The sequence below is a fragment of the Sciurus vulgaris genome (genome assembly GCF_902686455.1).
Source record: "Sciurus vulgaris genome assembly, chromosome: 1".
NCBI classification, from domain to species: domain Eukaryota; kingdom Metazoa; phylum Chordata; class Mammalia; order Rodentia; family Sciuridae; genus Sciurus; species Sciurus vulgaris.
The window spans coordinates 178,105,060-178,123,051 of NC_136461.1; the positions used below are offsets into that span (position 1 = coordinate 178,105,060).

At 32.9% G+C, this 17,992-nt stretch overlaps 1 protein-coding gene across 1 annotated transcript in view; it reads left to right on the forward strand.

The window, feature by feature from the left end:
- The window catches only part of RIMS2 (regulating synaptic membrane exocytosis 2), a 631,678-nt gene that overhangs the window by 572,856 nt on the left and 40,830 nt on the right, over positions 1-17,992 (forward strand).

Consider the following 17,992-nt stretch of genomic DNA (forward strand, 5'->3'; position numbering starts at 1 on the left):
ATAGTATATCAAAATCAGAAATCTAAATTGATTCAGTAATGTTAACTGGATAATAGACTTTAGATTTGATGAGTAAATGAGAGGGGGAGTGAGAAAGCTTTCCTTATTTGATATTTATATGATAAATTTGATGATTATCTTTGTTTTCTTGAATCTCCATAAAATGAATGCCAAACTGGTGTCTTAAACAATAGGAATTCTACGACTCATACTTCTAAGGCTAGGAAGTTAAAAGTCAAGGTGCCAGCAGATTTGGTTGAGTGAGGAGCCTGTTTTTTCTGTGTCACATATGACTGCCTTCTTGCTGTATTCTCATATGGCTGAGATGGTACTAATGAGGGCCCTACCCTAGTCATGTAAACCTAATTACCTCCCAAAGGCTGATCTCTAAATACTATCACATTGTGGGTTTTGGCTTCAGTATATTAACTTGAGGGAGACAATGCAGTCCATAGGAATGGTAGAAGGCTTCAATCAAAATGGAGACTAGAAATAGGGATTACAAATGAGGGAGAGAAATGCCACTTCCATCTTGGAAATGTTGATTTTTGAAATACCTGTGGAGAAAAGTAGGAGACAGATGGTATGCCAGTCCAGAGTTTAGGTATTGACTGGGTTGCAGATAAAAGAGATCTAGGAATCATAGCAGATGGTAATGTTTATAGAATATGGTGTGGCCTACCCCTCTGTTCAGCAGGACAGTGCTTATTCTGGATTTTTATGAAAGTTGCTGCAAGGAGAGTTCAGTTTGGGGATTACAGTTGTTAGGGAAGATTTTGTGAGAAGTGAAACTTTGCTTTTTTAGAGAAGGTCTGTATCTGTGTGTGTGTGTGTGTGTGTGTGTGTGTGTGTGTGTGTGTGTGTGTGTATAAAGATCATCTAATTTTTTTATGTAGCACTATCCAGAGCTAAAAGTTCCTTGTGCTCCCAGTATCCATTTCAGTGTCATTCTTTTAATGAGTGACTTAATTTTAATGGATGTGTATTTCAATTCACAGAGTAAATAATAAGCATATCTAGTATCCATTATGTGCCAGACATTATAGAAGATCCCAGATAGCTGAATATAAATGAGATTTATAATTTCCTGACAGTGAGTCACACAATATCTATCATGTAAGTTAGATATAATGTATGCCAAGAAGAGGGATGTGAAATAGTTAACCTTCCTGTAGGCACTGTGAGAGATATGATATCTAAATGAGAGTTTGCTGTGTATTCATGGGAAATGGCCCACAATGTGTTAAGTTTTAAAAAAGGATATAAAATTATAGGGTGTGATTAAATTTTCCTTTTTGTGATTATTGGTAGTAAAACGTATCAAATATAGTATCCTTCATTCAGGCAGTGAGAGTATGAGGATTTATTCTACTAGATTTTTCACTATTTTCCAGGTTTTCTATAGTAAACATACCTTAAAATTATACATTCCTTAAAAATTATGCATTTCATTATATTCTTAAAGGAAAGAAGCAGCAGTTGTATGCACTAAAATTGCTAATGAGTTTAATCTTGTAAGTTAAAAATATTGGCTTTTTACAATTGCTCTTCCCCTGGCTTGTCTACGTCTATAAATTGTTCAGTCTTCCTTAACTGTAATTACTCTTTTACAAATTAAATTTTATTTTTTGTCTTTCAAAAGACATATCAATCACCCTAGTATCATCTGACCCTACTTATAATGGTATTATTGGAAAAAAAAATAATAATAAATATTGGCCAGGATGTGGAGAAAGGGGAACTCTCATACACAATGATGGGGATGTAAATGAACACTTAGGGAAATTTATAAATTAGTCATTAGGGAAATAGGGAAGTGGTATGGAGATTTCTAAATAAATAAATAAAACAAAAATAGAACCATCGTAAGATCCAGCAATTCCACATTTAACTCCTCTCCAAATCCTAACCATGTAATAAAACTAAAAAGTCCAATTCACCTCCCCTAGGATCTCCCTTATCCCTTTTCCCAGCCAGAAATGAGCTGTCTGCTGAGCTGCCATAGCACTTTCTGTCTCTCTTAAAGTAGTTAAAACATGCTTCTTTGTATTATACTCATTTGTATCTTACAGCCTTGAGTCCTTTTCTAGAATAAGTTTTTGTCCTGTTAGGGATCACATGTAAATTATTTGGTATGACTCCGCCTGGCTCATGTGGTGCTATACAAGAATGAATACATGAATGTGATCTATAAGCTGTTAAACTGTATAAATGTTTGTTGTTACTAGTTCTGAAGCAGAGCCTAGAGGTTGGTGTGCATTAAAGATTGGTTTTGCTGTTGTTTGTTAAATGCAAAAAAGTGTGTATTGACTTTTTAGTAATTATTATAAAAGGAATAAACAGAGACTTTTACACAAGTTATCCTACAGGATAGCTGTTTCTATAGACATCAAAGAAAAAAGAAGTCTCCAAAGAGTTCACATAAGAAGGAATGAGAAAGAGTTGAAAAAGAGCACTTTGGTTCTTCTTTCTGACCTGGGAATGGCATAGAACTAGGCACTCAAGTTCTTTCTTGTACCTCTAGTGTAGAACTAAACCTGTTATTTCTAGAGACCCAAAAGAGTTAAATCGCCAAATATTCTACTATAAACTCTGGAAAATTCTGGTTAAATGGCAACAAAGAAAGCAAGACATTCAAAGATAGATAGATAAAAATAGAGTTATACAAATTCCAAATATATACATATGCATTCTAAATACACTTATATTTTAAATGTGTATATATTCCATATATATGCACACATATTTATGTTATACTCAATTCCCACAAAATGCTGAATAATGGCTACAGAATTATAAATTTTAATAGATATGTGCAAAATTATAATCATACGTATTCATTAATAAATTATGCAATATATTTTTGAAAACAAACAAAAAACTCATTAATCACTTTGCTTCAAAGATCAAGGAATACCAGAATTGGAAGGGACCCTCTAATCCAACTATGCATTCATTGCTTGAAATCTCCATCATCTTCAAGCGTTGTTGGCTTCTACTAAACCCCTCTAGAGAATTTACTGTCTGAAGATAAGGATGTTCATTCCATCTTTCCGAGAGTTTTAAATATGATTTGGACTTTACTTTTTGTGACCACCAAATATTGGATTAGTTCTAGTGTTTGGACTCCTATAGCTTTTATATGGTAGTTCTTCATGTTTTATTTGTTTATTTTTAGTTCTTTGTATTTTAAAAGAACGTTCTGATGTCCTGAGTGATTTTTGTTTTTAGTCTTCATCCTTTTTGTCTTTACTATTCAAGACTCCAAATACTTTGACTCATCTCCAAATGTTTTCAATTTTGCCTGTATTTCTCCTGAAGTTCAGTGCTGAAGTGAGTGAGGCTCTGGATGTGCAGTGATTGCATTGATTCTGGGCTGTGTCCTCCTTCCTTGCATATCTAAGAATGTGTATCTATTTTAGATGACTAAGAGCACATTAACTTTTAGAGTAACCACTTAACGCCCTATCATTTCACACCTAATTTCAAGTAAGAAAGATACATTGCTACTGACAGGCTTTGAATTGTTGATAATGAGTTGCAATCATTTAAAAAGCCTATTCTGCCAATATTTTGCTTTTTCAAATATTTGAGGAATGTTACATTTGATTCTTCTCTTTTATTTGTTTTAATGTCTTCCTCTTCAGAGGTGGGAAGATTATGGAAAGATTGTAAAAGATAAGATCAAACAAAGGTACGCTATCATTTCATAAGAAGAGAAGATAAAGGGATTACCTGAAATTGTTCTGCTTTTCTAGAGTCTCTCTTTTGGCAGGATCTAATTTTTATTATTTCCTATTGAAGTTTTTAATTTAATCTGTAAAGTGAAACATAGTCTCTATTCCTAAGGGAATTTTGATGGTTTTCTCTGCACAGTGAACTCAAGTCTAACATTTCAAGTTTAAGTTTTGTATAGATTTGCCATGGTGTCTGTCTCTGAAATGAATCGACTCTTCACAAAATATAGCCATTTGTAAACTCCCATTTTTTGAATCAGCATGCTCTACCTAATAGACTTTTTGTGTGAAAATAATCTTCTAATTCATCTATTTCCCATGTAAGAGTCTCAGGACCCTGATTTACTAGATTAGATTTGGTAAAGTGAGATACTAAGCATACATCTAATAGAATGAGTTCTGTGCTTTTCCAAGAAACAATTGAGTTTAAAACCAAAAGACAAAGAGGTTTAAAAGGAAGTGTATTGAAAATAGCACCATTAAAGAAATATTAGACATATTAGAAGTGTTAGCATCTTCACAGAAACTATTAACCTAAAAGCAAATTTGCTTGTTTTAACCAGTCTTTAGCCCTATTTGGCTACTTCTAATTTGTTAACAATAAGAAATCAAATAATGCAAAGAAGGTTCATCAGTTTAGAATTAACAGTGACCCTATAGCAAAACTCTACTTAAGTAAATCATTCTGTGTCTGGAAATTTATTTTCCTAGAAGAGCAATTATCTTTTAAAAATATTTGTTCCTGGGCTGGGGATATAGCTCAGTTGGTAGAGTGCCTGCCTTGCATGCACAAGGCCCTGGTTTCAATCCCCAGCACAGCAAAAAAAAAAAAAAAAAAAAAAAAAAAAAAAAAAAAAAAAAAAAAATTGTTCCCTGCATAGTTAAGTCTAATGAGAATTTTCACTATAATATGTATGAGCCAAAAAATTTTCTTTTTCTTTTCTTTCTTTCTTTCTTTTTTTTTTTTTTTTTTTCCTTTTTTGGACAAGTTAATTCATTAGCAAGGAAGGGTTCTTTCATTGCAGGTATTACAAATTCTGGTAGGAAAACCACATGAAAAGCAAGAATCAACAATATCTGCATTGAAAAGACAGGGTCATTTGTTCAGTGCTATATAATCTCTCTCTAATCATCCATTATTTAGTGCTCAATGAAATGTATCTATGCATAGCTTAACAATGGGAATATATTTTGAAAATATGTTAGGCAATTTTTTGTACAAACATCATAGAATGTGCTTAGAAACCTAGATGATCTTGACCAATCACTCAATGAGCACTTGATGTAACCAAGAGACTCAGAGAACACAAGATGTATAAGGTTGCTGTCACTGTAACACAGCATCCTGTTTTTCAGCAAACTTTTTTTCATAAGTAGATTACACTCTAAAATAACAAAAATAAGATTATACAGTAAATATATAAACCAGTAGCAGTCATTTATTATCATTATCAAATATTTTATACTATACATAATTATATATTTTATACTTTCATATGACTGCTTTGGGCTGCAACATTACCATGGCCACAGTATTGCTAGATGATAAGAATTTTCCAGCTCCACTATAATTTTATGGGACTACCATATTTGCAGTCTGCTTTTGACTGAAATGTCCTTATGCCTCTTATGACTGTTCTTTGAAAATGCATACTTTATGAAACTGGTAGGTAAAGAGCTATTCTGAATTATGTAGCATTCATTACAAGTTCTGAAAGAAAACTTACTGATAGCTTTTGTGACTAAGAAATTTCATTATAGGAAAGCATAAAAATACTATTTTGATAGGAAATCTATAATATAAATGATTTAAAGGTTATAATAACATTTATTATCACTTGAGCAGTACTATCTCTTTATCTTTGAAATAAAAAACTGAAAATAAAAAATATTTTCTCCATCTTAAATGTATTAGATAATATAAAAGTGGTTCATATAGAGTCACACCTGAGTGTCTTTGGAAACAAAATTGCTGCTCTATTTTTGCTAAAATGAAATGTAAGAACTTATCTTTCCTGAGATGAAACCTGGATTTTAATAGTGAAGATGCATGTGGAATTTTTTCGAGGTCTTAAGTTTAGCTTTTGGTGTTTTCTTACAGTATGAGTAAGTCCAGTATGAAATTTGTGTTCATTTATTCCTTCAACAAGTACTTGCAGCAGGTGAGCACGGTACTAGGAGTAGAGGATATAGCAGTAAATAAGACAAATACATGGTACCCACCAGTATGGCTTATAACCTTGCTGAAGAGATATTTGTTATATAATCACACAGTAGAGAGGTTTTCTGTTAGTTTGAAAGGAAGCCTTTGGAGAGCAGAGTGGAGGGGATACCATAGAGGTCTATACTGAGAAAGAGTTTCCCCTTCTCCTCCTCCTCCTTTTCTTCTCTGTCTCCTCTCTTTCTTTATTCAATCATTTATTTACCTCCATTCTTGCTCCGCCTGTTATAAGGATTGGTCTTGTATGTTTAATATGTAGCTTCAATACATGTATGTACTCTCATTAAGGGTGCTTTATTCTTTTATATGTATGTGTGTATTTGTGAATGCATTTTTAATTTATACTGTCTTTTTCCCTTTCTGGTTGAGCACTGTGGTTTTCATATCAACCCTGTGGATATTTAGCCCTATATCTGTAATTATTGCGTGGTACTTCATGGTACTTATCACGTTTTCCCTCTGTTTCTCCATTGCTAGAAATCCAAATAAACTTCAACTCCTACACCATGAATAATACAGAGATGAATATCCTAACTTACCTCTCCCTACAAGATGGGTGAGAATTTCTTTAACATATATCTATGTATGTTCAGAAATAAATTGATCAGGTTGAGCATTCATTGTGGTTTTAATTTATTTGGCCAAGTTCTGCCCACTTCTTTACCAGGTTGCCTGCTCTTAACTACTATCCTACCACAAATGCATCAGTATCCCTATAATCTAATATTCCTGCCAACAATTGGAATTACTTCCTCATTTCTAACAAGGTAATATTAGTATATCAGCATGAGTGATGATTAGCATGAGTGATATCTCATTGTTGTATTTAACTTGCATTTCTCTAATACCTGATGAGTAAGAAAATATTTTCATACCAGTCTTTTACTTTGTGCTTATGTAAATTGTCTATTCCTTAACCTTGCTCATTTTTTATTGGGGTTGCCATCTTTATCTTTTTGGTTTTCAAGAGTTTCTGATACTAATTCCTTCTCTGATTTGAGATTTTTGCAAAAGCCTTTTCCTTAATGTCATTTGGAAATTTTTTATTGTCCATAGTGGGTTTTCCTTAGGAATATGGTAGAATAAAATATGGAAGAATCCAGAACTTCTCAAAGCAAGACCCTTTAGCCTTTAGGCACCATGGGTATGGCACCTAGAGCCTATGAAGACCTTTAAATGACCTCTTTCACAGTGACAGCTTTATTTCCAGCCTGTTTTGACTACTTTTCCTCAGCAAATATTACTATTATGAGAGGTTTGTTTGTCTTTCTTAAAATTGCCAAAACACTCCTACATGCTACTTTTGGACTTGAATCTTTGTTGCACATGGCTTCCTGTAATCTTCAAGCATTGTGTCCCCTAAGTTCTTCTTTCAGGGCAGCTTTCTGTAATTAGTTTTTTTAAAATTATTAAGATTTCAGAATTTACCAATATTTTTGGACATTATTTACATTGTATGCTCATGTGTATAAAACTTTGTGATTTATGATCATTGATTTTTTAAAAAATCTTTAAATCAAAACCAAATATAAAATTAATTAAATTTAATAATTTTTAAATTTAATAATTTTTTAAATTTTTAAATTTAATAATTTTTTAAATTAAATAATTTTTAATTTTAATCAATTAAAATGTTTTTGAGCTATTACATATAAAATATGATGTTAAGCATAGAGTGGTGTTATGAAGGTAAAAATAAATAAATTCAAATAAATAGAACATAGTAATGTTCCTCTTGAAGTTCGATAGGATGTATTCATTCATTCATTAGCAAAGATCATTTACTGAACATCATGCACATGGCACAAAAAGTGTCTGACCCAGACTAGCTATTCAGTAAACGCTTGAGGACTCAGTGAATGAATGAACATAATTAAAAACTAATTTTGAATACTGCATGGTATAGACCGACTTTGGATGGTGTAGAATCTCAGGAAAGGAGCCTCTACTCCTTGGGAATTGTTCCCTGGAAAATACCTGAACATTGAAGTAGGTGGATAAAGATGAAAAGAATGAGGAGAACATTTCAGGCACCCTACTTTTACAAACATGAAAGTTAAGAGGTAACCTGGAATTTGCAGGGCAACTCACATAATCCTGTATTCCTGGAGTTTGGAGTGAGAGCAAGACATTAAAAAGAATAGTAGGGTGCCTTTAGGTCAAAGAGAAGGAAGTTCCCACAAGGTCTTTCAGCAAAGCTGAAGCATGGACTGAAGTGCTTTTTAAACAGATCATCCTAACTTCATAAAGGATGGATTGGAAAGTATTTAGATGAAAGATAAAACAAATTAGGAACTTTTTAAAATTATTTTTAGTTTTACATGACAGTATGTTCAATTTTTACATATTTATACAACATGGAGTGTATCTTATTCTAATTTAGGATCCTACTCTTTTGGATATACATACTGTGGAGATTCACTATGGTGTATTCATATATGTACATGGAAAAGTTATGTCAGATTCATTCCACTCTCTTTTCCATTCCTATCCCCTATCCCTTCCCTTCACTTTCATTTGTCTAATCCACTAAACATCTGTTCTTCCCCTACCTCCCCTTTGTTGTGTGTTAGCCTCCATATATCACAATTAGCTTATCTCACCTAGCATGATAGTTTCCAGACCCATCCATTTACTGGCAAATGTCATAAAGTCGTTCTTTTTATGGCTGAGTAATATTCCATTGTGTATGTATACCACATTTTCTTTATTTATAATAACAGTCAGAGGTTGTTAGGCCCTGAACTAAGTATAAAGGAATCAATTTGACATAGCCATTTAGAAGGTCCAAACTGGGACTTGATGGGTATGGAGAGAAGGATAAGGCAGAGGAGATGATAAAGGTGATTCCCAGTTTTCCATCCTGGGTGATTGAGTGAATGAATGGTGCCATCATCTACTAAGTGAAAATACAGAACAGAGGATGAAGAATTTGTGGGGAGGTATTTTGAAATTTGGATACCTCAGAAACTTTCAAGTCAAGATGTGCACACTAAGCAATTGAATAAGGAAAATTTAATACAAGTTTTATATGTCATGAGGACTGTTATGAGGAAAGGAAGACAGAGAAACACTTAAAATAAGTTTCTAATGTACTGACTCAGATAAAAAACAGTAGACTGTAAAGAAGCAACTACATTGTGGGGTGGCTTGAATTATAAGTTATTTTAATGATTTCTCTTCATTTCAATTTTCCTTCCTTAGGCTGAGTGTAGCTTGGTGGTAGAGTGCTTGCCTAGCATGAACCCTGGGTTCAATCTTCAACACAGCAAAAAACAAAAGCAGAAATTAATTTTCCATCTTTGATGATAAGATGTATAGAAAGAACATCTTTCACAAGGAATTTTATCTTTTACTTTTAAGAAGCAGCATGAAGGTCAGAGTGATCTTTTTCACACCTTCTGTTTATGTGTATTTAACCTAGTCAATATGCCAGTGTCTGACTTTCAATTCTTTCAGCAAGTATAATAAGCACCCAAAGAGTGAGTTGGAGAATGGGATTTTGGAGTAGGAAAACATTAAACTGTATCTTGAAGAATGGGCAATATATCTCTAAGCAAAAATAAAGGGGAGCTCTCTCTGAGTGGTACACCTCATGTCTTCAACAGGCTTTTTATTAGCAAGGTGGCTGGGACCTTGAATACGTAAGCGTAATGGGGAGGAAAGATACTTGGATTGGATGGAATTAGAAATGTTAGAGTGGGGCCTCCTTCCTGAGGACCCTGACTTGGAGTCTCGAGTTTATTTTAAAGAGGGATCTCGATGAGCTTGTGTTCTAGTTGGTGAAAGGAGGTAGAGAGAGTGTTGCCAAAAGAAATTACCTGGTAATGGTAATGTTCAGAGTAAACTAGTAGTCCCATTATGACTCTCAGGTTCAGAAGACAAAAGTCTGAGGAATAAAATAGTTTCCAGCTCTAGACGGGAATGATCAGGATAGGAATAGGTTAACTTCTTACACAGCAGAAAAGAGGAGGCTTTGGGTAAGATGAATTCTACATCTACCAATGGACACAAATAAAAGGAAATGAGAATTGAGAAGCGAAGAGGCAGTGGGGGATTGATCAATGAGTAGAATATAAGACTTAGTTAAAACCATATGTATTTGAAAAACAGAAATCAAAGATTCCTTCGGAAGATCTTTGGTGGGAAGCCCTAAATTCCAAGGTTGGTAGATTAGATTTTGTCCCATTAACTCACTGAGAGTTTGTTTGCTGTTTTCTTTAGAAAGATACTTGATTTTTTAAAAATCTATTTTAGAAAATAAACCTGGCAAAAATATCTAGGAGAGACAGAGAAGCAGTCTGAGAAGGAATCTCAACATGGGATACATGGGACAGCCAGGATATGGGAACTTGAAAGAGGTAAAAGGAATACTTGCTACGTAAGATGTTTCCAGCTCTAGATAGAGGAGTGATCAGGACGAAGTGTTCATAATTATATATTTATATGCCACATAAAAAATAGAACAAATTAATAAAATACATTTGTATTTTAAAATCTGAGTTGGTGCCAGGATCAAAAATTCTTTTTATCTGAAAAACTATGCCAATGTGATACTTGTCTTTCTGTGCCTACCTTATTTAATTTAACATAATGTCCTCCAGGTTCATTCATGTTGTTGAAAATGATATCTTTGCTTTATATGGCTAAATAGTATTTCATAATATATATACACTGCATTTTCTTCATCCTTTCAGGCATCCATGGGCACTTAGCTTGTTTCCATCTATAAGCTATTGTGCATAATGTTGGAATGAACACAGGAGTGTAGATATCCCTTTGACATATTGAAATATATATACACAAAAGAGAAATTACTGATTCATAGGATAGTTCTATTTTCAGGTTTTTTAGGAACTTCTATATCCTTTTCCATAATTTACATTACAATCAACCATGTTTTAGTTCTCTTTTCTCCACATCCTCTACAGCACTTATCTTTCATCTTTTTGATAAAAGTCGTTCTAAGAGGTGTGAGGTGATATCTTGTGGTTTCAATTTACATTTCCCTAATGATTAGTGATGCTGAGCATTTTTTCATGTACCTACTGGCTGTTTATCTTCTTTAGAGAAATGTCTGCTGAGATCTTTTGCCCATTTTTAAGTAGAGTTATTTCGCTATTGAGTTGTTCAAGTTCTTTGTATATTTTGACTATTAACCCCCTAATCAAATGTATGGTTTACAAATATTTTCTCTTATTCTGTGGGTGTGTTTTCACTTTGTTTATTGTTTCCTTTGATGTACAGAAGGTTTTTTTAGTCTGATATAATTCAATTTGTCTGTTTTTGCTTCTGTTACTGTGCTTTGAGGTCATGTCCAAAAATATCATTGCCCAGAACAATGTCATGGAGTTTTACTGCTATGTTTTCTTCGAGTGGTTTTATAGTTTCAGATCTTGTATTTAAGATTTTTTTAAAATCTAAGTATTTATCTATTACGAGTTCATTTTTGTGTGGTAGAAGGAAAAGATCTAATTTCATCTTTCTAGTTTTTCCAACACCATTTGTTGAGGAGTCTATTCTTTTGCCATTGTGTGTTCTTTGCTGCATGATCTTATATACATGTGGAAACTAATAATGTTCATTTCATAAAAATAGGGAGTATAATGGTTGTTATCAGAGGCTGGATTGAGGGTTGTTGAGAGGGAGGGAATGGGAAACTATTGATCAAAGGGTACAGAATTTCAGATAGGAGAAATAGGTTTTGAAATCTACTGCACATTGAAATTACTATAGTCAATAGTAACATATATTTCAAAATAGCTGAGTATATTTCAATCTCACCATAAAAAATGATAGGTAAGTGAGGTGATAGGTTATGTTCATTAGTTTGAATCATACCATACTGTACACATATATCAAATCATCACATTTTACCCTATAAATGTGTACAATTATGATTTCTCAATCAAAAATAATAGTAATGATTTTAAAACTTTTCCAATGTGTACTGAAACAAAGTTTTAATTCTAACATAAGAATAGATTTAGGAAGTAATTTTAAGAACATAATTAGATATATTCACTCTGTTCTCTTTTTATATGTGACTTATGTATGATAAATACATATTTAGGTTTATGAAAATTTTAAATTGCTGGGTAGAATTCAGTGCTTTCTCAACCTAATTTAGTAACAGTCCTTAGAGGTCTCTACAGTTCTGTTTTTCTAGAACCATCTTAAAATTCTCAAATTATTCTCAAAGTAAGTTTTATCTCACTTCAATTAATATCTGTCATTAATTATATCTAGAAGGAGATCATCATAAAAGCAAATGCAGAATTGAGAAACAAAAAATTCAATATTCTATCTTTAAATAATATTAGACTAAAACATTTTAGAAATGCAAGGTTTTATGTTTCTATTTTATTTAATTAAGTGCTAGAAAATAACAGTTAATTTTTAATGTATTTGGTGCTGAAAAAGTTATCCAGGCTTCTAGTACTGAATACTTTAGATGATAAAAGTGAGAAACGTATGTTCACTTTTGATTTGCTTCCTGATAAAATAGAGGTAAAAAAATGGGTTCAGGGCATCCATTTACTTTGTTGTACTAAATGAGTTATAATTGCATTTTATAGAGCTTTTTACATATCAAAAAATAGAATTTGTAAGTAATGAGAATTCTAGAGAAGAAAAATCAATTTCAAAGGCCATGATCCACAATAATAGTAGTTAGAGGATTCATTCAGATGTATCACAGATGCCAGCATTAACAATTTTAATTTCAAAATACATACTTTAAAAGAATAATGAACCCACCACTGCCAAAAAAAAAAAAAGAAAGAAAGAAAGAATAATGAAGATTAAGAAAAAGCCTGTTGTTAACTAGTAGCTTCCTTGTCAGAATTTATTTAGGTTAAAAAAAGTGTCCTGAGAAGCAAATCAGCAAGCTAGGCAACGATCATTTTGGTAGGCACCAGGAATTAGAATATCATCATCAATGAAATACAATTTCTGCCTTTAGGAATTGTAAAATCTTATGTATATAAAAATGTGTAGACAAATGTGTTCTTTAAAGAGACTAAATAATTTACCTTTATTTAAACCGAAAGCACAATATTTATTATTGGTGTAGACACATCTGTTTTTAAAATAGCAGAAGTGATTAGGGTATTCCATTTGATTTATGAAAATACTCTTTACAACTAAATTTTATTATACAGAGAGAAATGGTCTGTTTTGATAGCAAAATTATGCAAGGTATTAAGAAATCTTGAAATGACTAAATAATTTTGAATAAATTACTTAAATTTTTAGAAAACAGATTGATAGAAGCTGTTGAAAGCACTATGAACCTAAAGATTATAGGATACTTTATCACAAAGTACATTATATTAGTTTTCTAGGACTGGCCAAAAAAGTACCAGGTACCAATTGGTTTATACAACAGAGATTTTATTATCTCTTCCTCTTCTTATAAGGGCACTAATCATATTGGTTTAGGGCATACTTTAATGACCTCATGTTAACCACCTCTTTAAAGACTTTATTTTCAAATAGGATTATATTCTGAGGTGCTAGGGTTGGAACTTCAACATATGAATTTTGAAAGAACACAATTCAGCCTATAAGAAGTATGAAATAGCCTAATACATAAAAAAATGAATAACGATAAACTTTCTCCAATTTACTAGGAATATGTATGGAATAAAATGTAAAAGAAACTATCTCTATAGACTTTAGTCTTTCATGACCCTGGGAGTACAGGATTTGGGGAAATTATCTTTTCCAAATAGAAGTGCAACTGATTCCTTTCATGTGAAGTTATACATAGAAAGATTATACCAGTACCTTTTCTAAACATTTTGAAATCTATGATGCTGTTATTTTTTCCCCAAATACAAAGTGATTTTTGAGGTCTAGAAACAAGAAAAAATTATAGTAGTAACCCATTTAATATAAATGAATATCAAGGTTTTTGCTAGAAACAAATGGACTTGAGGAATAGAAATTTATTATATAGAATTTTATACCACATAATTTCATTATGTTTTGTTTTTAGTCATAAAAGAATTAAATAGGAAGAGCTGTGTAAAAAAAATTTTTAATAATAAATTTCTTTTCTTTTTCTTTCCTCCTGTGGGAGTTTAAACCCAAGGCCTCATAATGCTAAGCCAGCTCTGCACTGAGGTACATCCCCAGCCCAAACAGTAAATTTCATAAACTGCTACTTATATCATGTATAAATATGTTGTGGCCCTACACAGAAACCTATTAAAATAATGATCCTTAAGCGAGGAGAGCCATTTAACACCATGCAAAATCAATTGATATTTATTCATTATGTATTTTTTAATACTAAGGATTGAACCACTGAATTCTATCCCCAGCCCTTTTTATTTTATTTTGAGAAAGGATCTCATGAAGTTGTTAATGGTCTCCCTAAATTGCTGAGGCTGACCTTGAACTTGTGATGTTACTATCTCAGCTTCCCAAAAACCAACTGATTTTTGGGGGGAATCTACTGGGGATTCAACTCAGGGGTTCTCAACCACTGAGCCACATCCCCACCCCTATTTTGTGTTTTATGTAGAGACAGGGTCTCACTGAGTTGCTTATTTTTCATGCAACTAGTCATTTTACTTTTAATTATACTAAATGAAATAATTGAAGCAATTATTCCATTAGAACCCATTTTGGGAACATTGGACCTTAGAGTTTTTTATAGATAGTAACTAGCTACTTCTCAGCTGAATAAAGAGAAGAGGCAAATATGAATTTTTTAAATGGATAGTCCTAAGTCTACAAAGTTGTTCCACATTGATATAGCAGAAGTGGTTGATGCAAAAGAACTTTGCCTGTCATTTCAGCCACATGAAAATGCCACATAAAACACAACAAAATAGTTTGAGGACATGAATTTGTTCCGAGTATGTCTAACCACTTGAATAAAATAAAACCTGTGAGTAGTTACTCACATATGGACTTACATTAAAAATTTGTAAATATAGCACACAGGATCCTATTTTTTAACACATTTATATATGCAATGTTAGAGGAGAATTTAGAACTTTTGTAAATCTACATTGCATTTTAATAAGCTTTGTAATTATTTATATTCTAATAATGAGGTAATAGAAGCTGTGTGATAAACTTTAAGTCCTAAAAGTTTAATCAAAATGAGATGGCTGCTTTGTCAAACTTGATTTGCTTAATTAAGAACCTGTCTTATCTAACATGCTATTATTTTAGTGTGTAATATTTTTGAATGATCTCTGCCTCAGAGGAGTGTTGCACAGAGATATTCAATTTCTCTGGACAGTATTAATGAAATATGAATATGTTAAAATATATACACATGGATAGTTCTCCTAAAGAGATAAAATACTCAATATCAGACTGAAAAAATTGACCTCAACCTCCACTTCTCATACATCTGATTAAAAAAAAAATTCCTTGGCCTTTTTAACAAATCTATGTTCAGTTTTAGAGGAAAGAGAGAAGTTATGAAGAAGCAAGAACTCAGGAGAACTGAGTCCAGAGACAAATCCTAGAAGGGATTTGTTTGTATGATGAAACTTCCCATTTCCAAATTAAAACCCTCCATAAATGTGCCAATATACTTTTAAAAATCCTCTTTTAACACCGCCTGAAATTTCACCAATTGTTTGAAGATAAAAATATCTCTCAAAGACAAATCTACTCCATCAATATATTTTAATGATAGAATCAGCCTGAGAGCAGCCATATTTCAGGATGGAAGCCTTAACTGGGCAAAAAGAATGAAGCTGTAGTTGGGAATTTCTGAGTACTTTGGGCATCAAACCTTGGTGAAGTGCCAAAATGAGAGACTGAGTCAAGATACACAGAGATGCAGGGAGAAAAGGAAGCTAGGCAGAAAGTTTGTTAGAAATGAGAAAACTGTCTTTTCTTCATTTTGAAATGTTTTTAGGATTTGTCTAATAGGAAAGAAAACCCTCTTTTTTCTTATTCTTTCTCCTTTTTCTACCCTCCTACACTATATAATTCCCAATTGTAGACTCAGAGCACAAGCTGATACCATATAAAATAGTATTTAATTACTTTTTGGATTGAATGCTTGCCAAAGATAGTCTAGCAAATGAATCACATTTTGATTTGCTTAATTTTTCAAAAGTGTTTTATGAGCTGTGAGCATAAAAGAACTTTCACAATAAAAATCAATTTTCACAATAATTTTTTAAAATTTTTTTGGTGGTATTGGGAATTGAAGCTAGGACCTCATGCCTCATGCATGCAAGACAGGCTCTCTACCACTGAGTTATATTTCCAGACCCCCCACAGTAAGAATATTTTAAGTATGTGTGTGTATGTGTGTGTTTGTGTATGTGTACACACACATATGCATGTATATGTGCATGCCTATCTCCCTGTCTGCCATAGTTTGGGTTGTGAGCTCCCACAGATTAGGAGCTAACTATCCCAGTGTTCATCAGTGTACATTCCTAGATGTCCCTGTAGTAGAATCACTTGAGGTGATAGTTAAAAATACAGACTTCTAGATACATAGATTAAATCTCCAGAACAGGATCAAGTCCCTAGGTGATCCTCAGATACTCTTATCACTGAGAACTACTTATTTACATTTGTGAAGCAGATAATAGAGACTCAGTTATCTACCATAGCAATATAAAATTTGAGGGTGCATCGACTTAGTTATTTGTGCAAAAATCAAAGTTTATTTTATCAAAAAATCATGAAAGAGGGTTACTGAATTATTTTTATTCTTGTGTTTGGAATTCATGTTAGCACTTTGTATTGAAAGTTAGAAAGGGGTATTAGGTTTTACCTAACCTGAATTCTACTTAATATAATATTTACCTCTCTGAACTTTAGAAACAAAAACTGAGATCATGACCAAGGCTTTGTGCAATAAAATTTGACTGCATTAAAGGGAAATAAATTCTTTGCCTTTCCAAAGATGGCTATCATGGGACATGTTGCCTGGGTCAATCTGGGAAGAACAAACTCTTAAATTATCCACTTGAAATAATATAAAAATCATGATGATAATAACCTTTACTGAATACTCACTATGTACTTGGCATTGTGTCAAGAGCTTCACATTCATCCTATTATATGAGATAATTCTCTCGACAATCTATCTTGTTGTTGCTGTTATTATCTCCCATTTACAAATGAAAAACAGAGGCATAGTTTAAGAAACTGTCCAAATATGCTGTACAGCTATGAAGTTTAAGGACTGGGTTATATACCCAAACCTGTCTGATGCCAGAGTTCACATCATTAACCACTATTTTATACTGTTTCCCAAGTAAGGGTAAGTGATTATCTGACCAGACTGTTTAGAGGATGTCCCAGGGAGTAAGGAGGCCTAGCTTCCAAACAGTTTCATGTACTCCTGCCCTTTATAAGAAGGAATGGAGAGCAGGACTATCTTGGTATTGTACAGAAGAAAACAGAAAGTTTAAAACCACGAACTATTAAAACTGGAAAGGCACTCAGTGACCATCCATGTGGACAGAATAGAAAAGTTATTCAACTTCATTTTAGAAAAGAACCCAAGAAATAGAGAGATTAAATAATTTGCCTAAAACTGCATTATCTCTTAAAAAGATGTCTAGTTAATGGTAGACTAGGTAGGATAAAAAAATAGACTTTAGCCCAAAAATAGTGATGGAAACCTGTGGTGCTAGTAGTTTGAAGAGGAATTTGAGTTGGACCTGCCTCACCATTTCTGATAGGCTCAGTCCATCTTCCTTTAATGGATAACCGAGGTCTTTATCCAGAGCTAGCAAACAGGGACTAGCAGATTTGATTGGAAGGGACATGAAAGGTAAAATTAAAATTGAAATAAACTTAAAAACTTTAAATCTGTTCCATACATTTCTACTGGCCATGCAGATGAAATCATGTATTTGCCTTGTGATGGCCCTGAGGTTCTAAGCCCACCAACTTCCTTTCTTCCCAGGGAATATGACATATTCTCATCAGTCATGATGTCTCACCTCACCTTGTGAATGAGTCACAGTTTCTACAAGAGGCAGGTGTAAGTTTTGAAGCAGACTTCCAAAAACGTGATTGTTGTGTTAAA